This window comes from Octodon degus, unplaced genomic scaffold (assembly GCF_000260255.1).
Source record: "Octodon degus isolate 3935 unplaced genomic scaffold, OctDeg1.0 scaffold00202, whole genome shotgun sequence".
NCBI classification, from domain to species: domain Eukaryota; kingdom Metazoa; phylum Chordata; class Mammalia; order Rodentia; family Octodontidae; genus Octodon; species Octodon degus.
In genome coordinates, this window is record NW_004524778.1 from 4,527,727 (window position 1) to 4,541,456 (window position 13,730).

Sequence of the window (13,730 nt, forward strand, 5' to 3'; positions counted from 1 at the left end):
ATTTGTAGTATTCAAATATTTGTTTATAAGGCAGGCCAACCATCTCAGCGAATTAAAGAGCCTACAAGCAGGTACAGGGACCTGGAGCTTGATCCCTGGGCCTGCTGTGCTGGCCCCACACCCAGGGTGCGCTGAGATGGCAATTGAGACTGGGCGTGGTGGCACATGCCTGTAATCCCAGCTCTTTGGAGGCTGTAAACAGGCAGATCACTACGAGTCCAAGTCTGATCTAGTAGTGAGACTCTGAACAATCTATAGACCCTTCCCTAAGAGAAAAAAGAAAAACAAAAAAGGAAATAGTTGTTTATGTATTCTGCTGCATGTATATGATTTCATAACATAAAAAATACATGAGATTCTAGAGACATACTCAGATCACGGTTTACAAAAATCTATAATTTCATTAATGATGAACATGCAATTGAATATATTTTTGCAAACTATAATCAAAAGTATAATCAAGCTTTAGACTCTTATGAATAAACACCCTGAATTTTATTAAACAGCATCTTTCGGTACAATGTGATGTTCGGTGCTTCATTAGCATTATGAAGGCTGACTTGCTAAGCTTTCAAGGACGTGGTATGGTAATGAACAGATAATTTCAGATCAATCGCAATCAATCAACATTATCATAACTTCCCAGATTTTTTTCTCTGCAGAAATGGAGTTAGACATTACAATGTTAATTAATATATTCATATCTGATGGGAATTTTTTCTAACATAACAGCATGACTGAAGATTAAAGTTAAGCTAGTTATTTGGTTGTCATTTCAAAGGTAGTGATGTGTTCATAAACTTTATTCAACTTAATAATGCACAAAATTTTATATTGAATAATTTAGTATTATATAGTTTTAATGAATTTTTTAATCATAAAAGGAAACTGGTTTATAAGAATATGTTGAATGAAGAATATACTTGCGTCCATAGGAAAAACTGGACATATCAAATTATACATATAAATATTTCCAATATTTTGTATATAGATAATATTCATCTTTGTGTTGCATAATGATCATTCTTACTTCACTGAGTTATTTGTGAAGTTAAAATGCTGTAATGTATATAAATATTTCACCCTCAAGATCAACTTATTAAATGAGATATTCTGTGGACACATTTCAAGAACTCTAAGGACCAGCAAAATAAGCAGAGTGCGAAAAGTAAGTACAGACCAGAAGCACAGAAAGCATGCAGCTCACTGCTAAGAGAGGAGAACTAAGAGCTGTCTAAGAAAACAGAATCACAGGTAAGAAGTTGTTTTCTACTTATACTCAGGTTATTTACTTACATATTGTTTTATTCTTTTTCTTTGAATCTGAGCAATTTTATGAAATATTTAACTTATGCACCATTTCTTAAAAGTTAAACCATCTTCCAATAGCATCACACTGAAGGCCAAGCCTTGAACTCAGTGGCTCTTGGTTGGCCATACATGTCCAAAGCATAGTGATCTGCTTATTGCCACAGGTCCATCTCCAAGTGTCATTTGCAGTTATTCTACATCCAAGAGTTTATATAGTCTTTCCATTTCAAGCACTGCCCAATTAGACAAACATAAACTTTCCATAAGGCATAGCAAGAAATGATTAAAAAAAAAAAGGAGCTCCCTGCATTGTGTGTCACTATGCAGGGAGCACCATGAATGAATGCAAACTCCCAAAGCCTTGGGCTGCTGCTTCCTTCCTATGGACCCAAGTATATTCTTCATTCAACATATTCTTATGCCCTCTCTGCGGGTCTGGCTCAGCTCCCTGCTGGCAGACTCCCTTGTGTTCCTTGCTTCTGTAACTTCGCAGGATAGCCTACAGCTTCAGCTTCACTCCGACGTCTTCACTACACCTTTCCCAATCAGTGACTACTTCTAGAGACTTTCACTTTCACATACTGCTTGACTGTCCAGGGTTATCTTGAAAATCTCAGTGGAAGCTTCAACCTGGCATAACTTGATTAATTTTATGTGTCACATTTACTGGGACATATACTTCACAAATATTTGGTGAAACATTTTTCTACATGTTTCTGTAATGATTTCTTTAGATGAAGTTTATATTTAACCCGGGCAGATCACATTTCTTCTAGAATGTGTGAACTGCATCTAAATGTTTGAATATTTGAGTAAGAGTCTTGTTCCTCCACTGAATAAAAGGCAGTCCCTCCACTTATTTTCAAATTTATACATTGACTTTCTTCTACCATCAAATGTAAATTTAAACACCAATACTTCCTGAATTTGAAAGTACTCAGAATTTGCTATTTCCTTCTATCATGAGCTTTCTTGTTCTCCTTACTCTCCAAGTAAGCAACTTGCTCTGCTTGCTTCCTTACAGATTTAGAGTGACTGCCAGACCATTTAATTATGTGAGCCTGTGTGTGTATGTGTGTGTGTGTGTGTGTGTGTGCATGCACATGTGTGTAGTTTTCAACCTTAGCCTTTTTGACTCTCTTCCTCACAGATAATAATACAACTTTTGCTACTGATAATAATTTTGCTAGCTTTGGCTTTTATCTATATTCGATTCAGAAACTTGCCAAGAGTGATATACAATATTCACTATCTAAAACCTTAACATTATAAATATGCTTTTCAAAATAATAAGCCAATTTATTTTATATAAATTGGGAGTACTGCTGCTAAAAGTTTCAATATCAAGGTTAATGAACTTGTTAATGCCATCATCTAACGAGTACATTTGAGTGTATCATTATTATGGAGTCCAAAGGACAAAATTATTTAGGGCTTCATCAGTGCACATGTTCAGAGGAACCGGTTCCCATAGGGGCCGTGCTCAATCCAATCCTTTTCTAATATCACTATATTAAACAAAATCTAAAAAGCAAGGTACAGGAGAAAATGCAATTTTTTCCATATTTTGTCAAAGAATATATATATTTAGGAACAGCAATTTCTTAAGAGTCTGCTCCTTAAATCATGAGAAACAGCCCTGCTTCTGGGTCTAACAAACACCAATTCACTTCTACCTCTGAATATCATATGTACAAGCAAAGATTAATTTTTGAGTACTTAGCAAAATCATTACATACATGACATACTTGTATGCCACTTATAATATTTGTCTTATCATATTTCAGTAAGTTAGAATTTCACTCAAAATTTATAAAGTAAATATTCTTTGTGTGTGCATGAATGACATTTAGTGTAAAGATATTTCAATAATAAAGCAAGAGAAGAGCGGGCAAATAGCTCAGTGAATTAAAGTCCTTGCAAGCAGAGGCTGGGGTTCGATCCCCGGGCCTGCCATGCTGGCCCCACTCCCGAGGCGCACTGAGATGGCAATTGAGACTGGACGTGGTGGCATGCGCCTGTAATCCCAGCTCTTGGGAGGCTGTAAACAGGCAGATCACTACGAGTTCAATCTAGTAGTGAGACCCTGAACACCCTGTAGACCCTGCCCTAAAATTAAAAAAAAAATAATAAAAAAACAAGTGAAAGTAACACAAGAGCTGTATCATTCATCTTGTAACTAGTAAAACATCAGAACTCATATTTTTATATTATTCTTAAAATATGCATGAAAGATTATTCTTATTGCTGATATATTCCCACATACCAACCCGTATGAAATAATTTCAAGAGGCTTAAAACTTTCAGAATTTAAATATTACTTTGACATATACCTAGTGTGTAAAAAAGATGCGTGGTTAACATACTGGCTTTTCTCTCACAACTGAACATCTGGGAAGAATCTAAAAAAGGTAAAAAAGAAAAACATCAGAAAAAAACCCCACAACATTGGATTAATCATTATCAGTGTAGAAACCTATTTATTATTTGCATTCTTGAAGCTGTGCAACCTTTAAGGCTAGTGATGTGGAGCAGTTTTTCAAATAATTAATCACTTCTTTAATTTCATTCTCTGAGAAGTATGTGTTCATCTCAGATGCCCACTTCTGGATTGGGTCTTTAAATTTAGGGTCCCTAATGTATTTTAGTTATTTATAAATTCTAGACAGCAGACCATTGTCTCAGTGCTTATTAGTTAAGATTTTTTCAAAATTTGTGGGTTTTCTTTTCACTTTGTTGGTAATTTCTTTTGATGTGCAAAACCTTCTCAATAAGAGGTGGTCCCAGTTTTTAATGCTTTCAAGTGTTACCCATGAGATTTGATTTTTGTTCATGAACTCTTTGCCTACCCCGATGTCTTCAAGAGTTCCTCCTACTTTCTCTTTCAGTAAATTTTTAGTGTTTCTGTTTTAATGGTCAGATCTTTAATCCATTTTGGTGTTAGTTTAGTGCATGGTGATAGACTTGGGTCAAGTTTTAGTTTTTGGCATGGAGAGAGCCAGTTTTTCCAGCACCATTTATTAAACAGGCTATCTTTCTTCCAGTAAGCATGTTTGGCCCCTTTGTCGAAAATCACAGGGCTGAGTGTGTTCATCCAGGCCTTTGCATCTTCTAATCTATTCCACTGATCCTCAGGTCTGTTTTGTTGTGAATACCACTTTGATTTTATCACAGTAGCTTTGTAGTATAATTTCAAATCAGGAATTGTAATGCTTCCTGCCTTGTTTTTGTTGGCCAGGACTGCCTTTGCCTTCTAGGTCTTTTCTGTTTCCAAATAAATTTTCAGAATGATTTCTTTAGGTCTTGGGACATATGTTTGTGGTAAATTGATAGAGATTATATTAAATCTGTTCAACAATTTTAGGAGTATGGCCATCTTCCCGATGTTGGTTCTTCCTATCCAGGAGCAGGGAATATCTTTCTATTTTCTGAAATCCTCTTCTCTTTTTTCAGAGTACTGCAACTTTCTGTGAAAAGATCTTTGACTTCTTTGGTTGAGTGAACTCCAAGGAATTTCTTTTCTTGTGGTGCAATTGTAAAAGATGTTGTTTCTCTAATTTCCCTCTCAGTGTGTTTGTTATCTGTGTAGAGGAATCCTTTTGGCATTTTAGTGAACTTCCTTCATTTTTAGTGAAATTATGTCATAACTATTATTTGGAGGTTAATCATTTAATTTTCAATTTACTGCTTTTGTTATTTTATCTGAATTGCTAGGGAGGAAATAGCATGTGTAAGAATAAGGATAACTAGATAGATAGATAGACAGATAGATAGATATGAAACCAGATACAATGCACCCAACATGATAACTTAAAAAAAAAAAAACTAGTACTGTGCCAAAGAATATATTTGCTAAGGTTTTTCAAAGCTACTTCGCAGCACCAAATTCTGACATTTAGCATTATGTAACAGTTGTTTCCTTATGTTAGCCATAATGTTAGTTGCTCTCTTATGCATAAAAAAGTATTCCTAAAGAAAGATCTACTTATAATAAAACTTTTGAAGAAAATCTTATTTATAATCTATATTTTCTAAAAACAAAATTGCTATTCTACCGTCTCAAGTTAGAATGTGATGCTATAAGACATAAAGATGATGATAAAGCACAGTATTGAAATGACATAATCAGTGGGTTTGATGCAAGTAGCTATGCTTGTCACGATCCAACTTCATGGATTTTGCATATACCAGGTGCCCATTATGTTTGAGTCATTGAGACAAACCATACATTCTTGGAGGTGCACAGTGCCTTCTTAAAAAACACTATTAAGAAGGTTTTTGACCTCAATGTATACACTTCTATTATATACATAATCTAATCACATCATATAGAATAATTGTCAACTAAAACAGGAATGATCCAATATAAAATATTAAGTGAAAAACAATGCTACTTTGAAAAATTAATCAAATAAAATGATATATAAGAATTTGCAGGGCTGGCCAAATATCTCAGTGGATTAAAGCACCGTAAGCAAGTACAGGGGCTGGGGGTTCAATCCCTGGGCCTGCAGTGCCAGTCCTGCCCCCAGGGTGCACAGACAGCAATTGAGACTGGGCATGGTGGTGTGCGCCTGTAATACCAGGTCTTGGGAGGCTGTAAACAGGTGGATCACTATGAGTCCGATCTGATAATGAGACCCCGAACACCCTGTAGATCCTTCCCTAAAATTGAAAAAAAAAATCAAAGAAATTTCAGGGTTTGATAATTTATCTTAACAGTTTATTATGTACTTAGGCATGAACAAGAACGCTGTTTTCATTTAACCTAATCTGCCAAGATTTAGCCTGTTAAACATTTACAGAAAATCTTTTGCTGATTGGGGGCATTTTCAATAATTTCTGTAATTTTTCAAAATATTCATAATAAATTTCCACTTATTTGGTGAATTCAACTGTGGCAATAAGATCCTAAATGTAAGGACTGAACTTCATCAGAGCACGAGATGCATTGCTATTTTCATGCTTTTTCTGATTAAATACACCCATATTTATAGTGGAGTAAACCATTTCCTCACACATTTAATATTCTATTCAGTAGGAACTGACTAGGTACTATTTCTATTTCTATGTTTCACTAAATTTGAGATCTAGTTAGATAAATGCAAAATCAAAATACGGCACTTATTTTAGTCATACATTGAACAAAATAAATGTTGTGGCCCCATATTAGTTTGTAAATATTGGAACACTACGATAGAAAGAAGAATAGTTTTCAATAAGTTCATTAAAGTATTAAACAGGGTAATGAGGGAATTTGTACTAAGAAAATATTTCTGATTGGAAAATAAAGTGAAAAAGATAGTAATGTTTTACTTCAAAGAAATATAATCCAGAACATTTGGAAAAGAATCAGAAAGTCTCATGATTAAGGGCTCTCTAATTCATAAAGGCTTGAAGGAAGGACATCTATGGGACATAAAATGAAAGAAATGTTCAGGGAGAAATTATACTGGACATAATAAACCTCCAGATAAATTTTAGTATTTGGTCCTATGAGCAATGTAAGAAGGAAAAATACTCAAGCATTTTAATATCATATAAACTTCTATTTTAACAGTCATTTTAGGTGATGTGTTCTCTATTGAGAACAAAGAAGAAAGCAAAGTGATTTTTTTTTTAATTTCAGCAGATTTTCCTCTAGGAATAAACCAATTAGTTCCAAGTTCCTTCGATTTACCAGGTTGCTAGACGTGTTCTCTGGTAATGAGGGCCAGATAAGTAGATGCCCAGAAATACTCTTTGCCTAAAGGCCTTCATTCAAGGCCATGTCTCTGAACCTTTGAACAGTTCATCCTTCAGCACTCTTTCCACCAGTTGAGGTTCTGATGGGATTCTTAGAGGACCTTTTAATTAGATCATAGTTTTCATTTCTCCCTTTACCAGAGTAGGATTCCAACTATATCCCTCCCCAGTGTTCTTTAAGAAAATACTATGGTAAAATGGCTACAGATAAGTCTCCATCTCTATTTTCTAGGTATCTCTGCCTAGAAAAGACAGCACTACAATATTATAGTCCAGTGATGATCTTTATGTTTTTCAAATATTCTGATTAATGTTTGTACATCAGTAGAATGATTTCTATGTTCTTGAAACAGTTTATTTATTGGCATTCAGAAAGGCAAATTCATCTCGTTTTCTGCTTGATTTCCTAAGAATTAAGTGTTCTTGATTCAGAGAGAAAAACTGGTCTCCGGTGGGTGACCTCCAAGCTGTATAGGGAACCTCCAAATGACATAGAGAAAAACAATCTCCCGACCTGACTTGCACAAGTTCATGTTCTCTAAACCCGAAGAATGAATTTTAGGAACAAACGGAGGTTATGAGCAGAATATATTTATTGAGGGAAAGAAAGCTCCTGTCCAAGAGAGGGGCAGAAGGGGAGGCCCGAGCAGGTAGTTCTCCCCGAGAAGCTGTCTCTTCCAGGGACTTTTATAGTGTAAAATCATGTGGGGCTAAGGTAGGGAGAATGGGAACTCGCTTAGGTGGGCAGGAGGTGGGACAAAACTATGGTCAACCAGTGGGACTACAAGCACCATTGCTCATGTTAAACTGATTAAATCCAGTATCAAATGGGAAAACGAGTCACGTAGCAAGCAGGCATGAATATGGGACAGGGTCTTTTCCTTTTAGGGGTTGGAATGCGGGATAGGGTCCTTTCTGTTGGGGGTTGGGCTAGTGACTCACTTAGGTCTTTCCAGGTGATTGATACCTATTTAGAATATCAATCCCAGGTGCAACTCGTTTAGCATTTGTTTGGCCTTTAGGTCTTTAGGTCTGGTTCACAGCAGGAGCATCCGCCCCTCCCAGTTGTAAGGCATCTCATCTTCTGTGCTGTCTCCTTCGAGGCCGGGCCCTGTCTGACTACCTATAATATTTCTATCCAACTCGGCTGCCTGCAATATTCTTAGCCAGGCTTCTTAGTTAAGGAGGTAGAAGTACTTTCTGTTCTTTCTTTTGCTTGCTTGCTTTCTTCTTTCTTTCTTTCTTTCTTTCTTTCTTTCTTTCTTTCTTTCTTTCTTTTCTTTCTTTTTCATTCTTTCTCTTATTCTTTCTTTCTTTCTCTCTTTCTTTCTCTTTCTTTCTTTCTTTCTTTCTTTCTTTCTTTCTTTCTTTCTTTCTTTCTTTCTTTCTTTCTTCTTTCCACATTATCATAGTTCTCTCAGGAAAGTGTGACCTTCCAAATATACCTAAAAGTCAGTCACTTTTCCCCTTCTGTCCACACTAGCCCAAGCCACCACCTTCAGACTCCTTTCCCTTCTTGTTTCTCATTTGTTGGCTCTACGACTTGCAGCTACCCACTGAAATACAAAATGAGATTTTTGTTTTAAATTTTTATAGTAGGTTTCATTTCTATGAGAATGAAATCCAATTTTCCTGCTAAAATATAAAACACCATATGGAGATTTGCTCCTTTCATGTAATTGCTGACTTTCATAAGATTTAAACTCTGCCACTTCTCCTCCAGAAAACTATGTGGCTGCTGACAAAACTCCATGAAGAAGACAACATCTCAGGTAAAATGAAAAGATGTAGATGTGAAGCCTGTGTCTTCTATTACCCCCATGAAGGTAATATTGAGCTGGAGCTAAAATTCTTGTCATGTAGAGGGAGTCATAGAACTGCCATCTTACCCAGATCATCAGTACTTCAAGCCTCAAGATTTATGGGCTCTTGTTAAGAATCACAAGGAGAGAGGCAGTCGCCAAATCCCACCAGATGACCCAGAATTCTTGCCCCAAGCAGGTAAGCCCTAGAAGATGAGCATAGGTAGGTACACAGTTTAGTGATCAGAGGTTACAAAGAAATTAACTCACTGTAGCCTCTCTTTCCTGCCACAAACTCCACAGAATCCCTCAGCTTGTAAGAGGACTGCAGCTCTGGTGCTTGCTCACTAGAGGTCCCTCTCAGGTTTTAATTCCAACAAAACTTACCTCTGACATTGTTAAAAGCCAGAGATGTTTGATGTAAAAAATACCACCAACATACGGACTAATGGCACACTGAATCAAAATTTAATGAAGTAACAGAAAATCTTACTTATCTTGAAAAAATATGTAAATCCAGTTATAGCACACAAATGTGTATTTTAACACCAAATACACATAACCACAAATAACCTCACTGCATTACCTTATAATTAAATTGCAAGATTACAAAACAGGCATAAAATATTAAAACATGTAAAGGAAAAACAATACCAGCGCTGGAAACCTGGCTGACACGCACTCTCATTCGCACTTATATTTTGGTTAATGATGCATTATATAGCTAGTAAAAATGTATATATGCCAATAATTGTCTCTCTGTTGAGTGGTTCCTTCTACTAGTGAACACTTAGTGACTTTTTCCTCTTCTGATCAATTTTGGTTTAAAACAGCAATAACAGCTTCAAGTACAAACTGGATATTCACATACCCTCAGACCAAATAATCTATTCTCCTTATCCTTAGAAAGGAGATCTATAACAATAGTATAAGAAATAAGACAAACCAAATATTGATCCTTAGTAAATAACCTACTACAAAGAGCAATTTTAGGCCCATTGATTATAGAATGGTATTCAAGAGAACCAGCATATCGTTAACTAACTACCCAAAGAGACACAAGGTCTAAGGTTGTAGCATTATAATTAGAGCATGTGGAGAATAGAATCCATAAAGAAGAAAATATTGAATAACTAAGCAACACAAGATGAGGAGGTGAGAAAATTTATCTAAAGCATTTTATGTAGGGATAATAAAGAATTAATAGTATTGGATATGAGAATAAAGCAAGAAAAAAATAAAAGAATAAGAACTACAGAAAAACATCAAAAATATTTAAAATAGTAAAATAGAACAGGAAAAAATAGTTGTGAATAATAGAAGACATCAGTTCTAGAGAAAAAAAATGGGTTGAAAAAATTTTCTCTATAGCTTCAAATGACTGGCATCCTTCCAGGATATGCAGTTTTGGAATCCAACACATTACAGTCCTCTTTGCCCAGGGTTCTAGTCAATGGGCTTTTCAAGTGATCTCTGGTGCAGATGACCTCTGGTCAGTAAGCCTCAAGCCATGACACTGTGTGTAGCAAGAGCCTTGCTCTTCTTGGAGATAAACAGGAGAGCAAAAAGAACAGCTGTCTCCTATGGGTAGGATGGGGCTTATCCTCACTGATGGACGTAAGGGCCTTTCCTTCAGATCCAACCAACTGAAAACTACAGCCACCAGTCCTGGCTATCCACCACAGAATGGGAGGGCCACTGTGCTCCCGGTCCTGAGCTTGAGCATCTCAGGGGATCTGTATTCAGCCCTCACCCTCTCTGTCTATGTCATCTGGCTGTCTCCAACCTCATGTAGCTATCCTAAAGTAATGTAGACATTGTGGAGTGCGACTGTAATGCGGTTGTTTTGTGGCTCCATGGCACAAATGGAGCCTGGATAAACTCTGGCAGTAAAGTAGTGCTGCACTAGATTTTTCTACCCCTCTATCCTGCTGTGAAGAAGCCACTCTCAGAGTAAAACCCATGCTGTATTTGCAATTTTCAACAGCCAAAGGATTTGCTCGGGGTTGGTGGTTGGCCCACTTGCTGTTTTACCCTGAAGCTGCTAAATGTTGCCCTCTTCTCTTCCTTCCAAATACACTGACCTTGTCTACAATCCAGTTATTCTGTTGTTTTTCATGTATAGAGCCCTGGACTGAGGGGAAATAAAATACACAACCAGCTAGGAATTAATGGTTGAATGGGCCAGTGTGCTGGGGCCAAAGCGAGGAGATGCCTGGTGCTCAAAGCACTAAGACTGCTGCAACTGCAGCAAGGTGTTCATTGCCACTTGAAACTGATATCCGTACTCTTAATAAAAGCATGAGGAGTCCAGGAGTCCATAATAATATTGGGTCTTCCGCATCACTGGCAATGTCAGAAATTGTTGACCTGAGTCCCCTACAGCTCAACATAACATCATGGCTTTACTTCTTATACTGTATTTTTATACTTTTCTGCTGGATGGTTAAGACCAAGATAAAGCAAGACCTATGCAACAAGAGTTGAAGCTTTTGGGTCTGATAAGGTCAGTGAAATCGCCTCAGGATTTTTCCTGAGATCCTGTACCTCAGATTGTAGAACCTTTGTGAGTGTCACCTCTGTGGATGAGTCACGACCATTGCTTGGCCAATGTGCTCTCTGTGAAAGACAGAGAGAATGTTTTCTCTCCATGTGATTCTCCTTAGGCACATTCTACATCATCAATCACTTTCCTCTTTGGCCCCATAATCTCCTTATATTAATATAAGCATACATAAATAAAAGTACCATTTAGTTCACTGTTGCCCAATTTATATTGAGGACAACAAGTATGATTGAAAATTAAATTTAATTTTAAAAATTGATTTTTTCTTTTTTCGCCTAGCCAGGGATTGAACTCAGGCCTTTGTGCTTGCTAAGGAAGCCCTTATTCTACTGAGCCATTTCCCCTTACCAATGCTTTTATTTTCAAGTCATGTCCTTCTCATTTTCTTTCCAGAGAACTCATAATCTTGTCTCTGATAATATAAATAAAATGTTACAATTAAATTGTAAAAAAAATAATAAAATAAAAGAATGAGGAACAAGCATTCAATAAATATACCAAAAATCAATGAAATGAAGATCTTGATATTTACCAAAAGCACAAAAAACGGTCTAGCTTTACCCTGAACATCACTTACATTATGAAAGTTATTGTGACTGACAGGTATACTAGCTAAATTTCATATATTGAAAAAGAATTTATCCTTATTAACTAAATTGCATTCACTTTGTATCCTCCCTTATTCTTCGGTGTAGAACAGATTTCTAAGTGAAAAAATTCCATTTTTGCGGCATTTCCTTGAACACTGAGTTCTCACATTTCTAGTGATGTCAGTCCTAAGACCAATGTTCTGTGTAGGGATTGTCTTCATGCACATTCGTAATGACAGCAGGAAGCCTGAGAGGCACTACAGAGACACAGGGAGAGTGTGCCTAAAGAGAAGGGCCTTCTTGACAAAATAAGCCCTTCCTTTTAAAGTATGTGAGGTTCAACTTTGTAGTTTGTTGCAAAAGAGCCTCACTCACTAGCAGAATTTCAACCTGAAACAATGAAGAATTTCACAGCAAATCAAAATATAAGAGCAAAAACATGTCATTTTTGTTGTGATATGTTTTGTTTTAGTTAGAGATAAAGAGGAATGGGAACTTTTTCATGTTTCAAATTTAAATTCACATTCATGCTATACTTTGGAACATACTGAATGTAACTTCAAGTACAGCAAAATAATCCTTATCCCTTTAAAAAAACAACTTTTTAAGTTATAGATTTTGTCTTTTGACATTCAATTCTTTTATAGTAGATTTTATAAATTCTGATTAAATGCATTGACCTAATTTCTGAATGACTATTTGTGAATTTTAACTTTTATAAATATACTCATGCTTGTTCTTAACAAAAGTATTTCATGCCTTACCACAGAATAAATTGCAACAAAGACCTTAAAAATAGTTTTGATTAGGGTGAAAAATAATTATTTAGAAGAGATGTTTAATAAGTATAAAATAAATAAGTACCAAAACTACTGTGAATTTAAAATTGTTTATCTATGTATTTATCTATATAACTGCTTACCATTTATTCCAGCTATAAGATCTAGTTAAAATTTGACTAGCATGAAGATTGCAATATTTTCATATTAGAATTTCCTTGTTTAAATATTGTTTAAGGAAGAAGTTTAGAACATGTAATTTTAAGGAAAAGAAAAATAGCTGTCAATATATCATTAGTTTGCTTTTTCATGAAATGTTCCCGAAGCATAAAAAAATGTCACATACTTACTTTAAACTCACATATTACAGAATGTACTGATGAGGTAGTCAATTTGCAAAGTAAGGAGATACTCACATGTAATTTATTTTTCCTTATTTGGTATTAAGGTAATATAACTTGTTTTTGGCTAAATGTTTATGTACTTAAAATTTGTATATTAGAATATGAAATCCAAAGGCAATAACGTTGGGCAGTCCTCTGTTAATAACCAAATCATGAGGGAAAAGCCCTCAGGAGTGACAGTATGCTATTACAAAAGGGATCTCACGGGTCGTGTACTTTCTCTTCTGTTATTATACAGTGAAATGAGGTCAACCAGCAAACCAGATGAAAGACCTCATTAGAACTGGACCGGCAACCTAATTTCAAATTTGAAATCTCCGCCTATGTTTTTTTTTTTTAAATCTTTTTTATTTTATTTATTTATTTATTTATTTTTTTGTGTGTGTGGCCAGCTCAGCCCACCTTGAGGCGGGGTTGGCTGGCATGTGCTGCTGGGGGATTGAACCGCAGTCCCTGCGCTTTGCTGAGCTTGTTCTAAGTAGGTGCTTTAGACCACTGAGCCATCTCACCAGCCCGGTTTTTTTTTTTTTAAA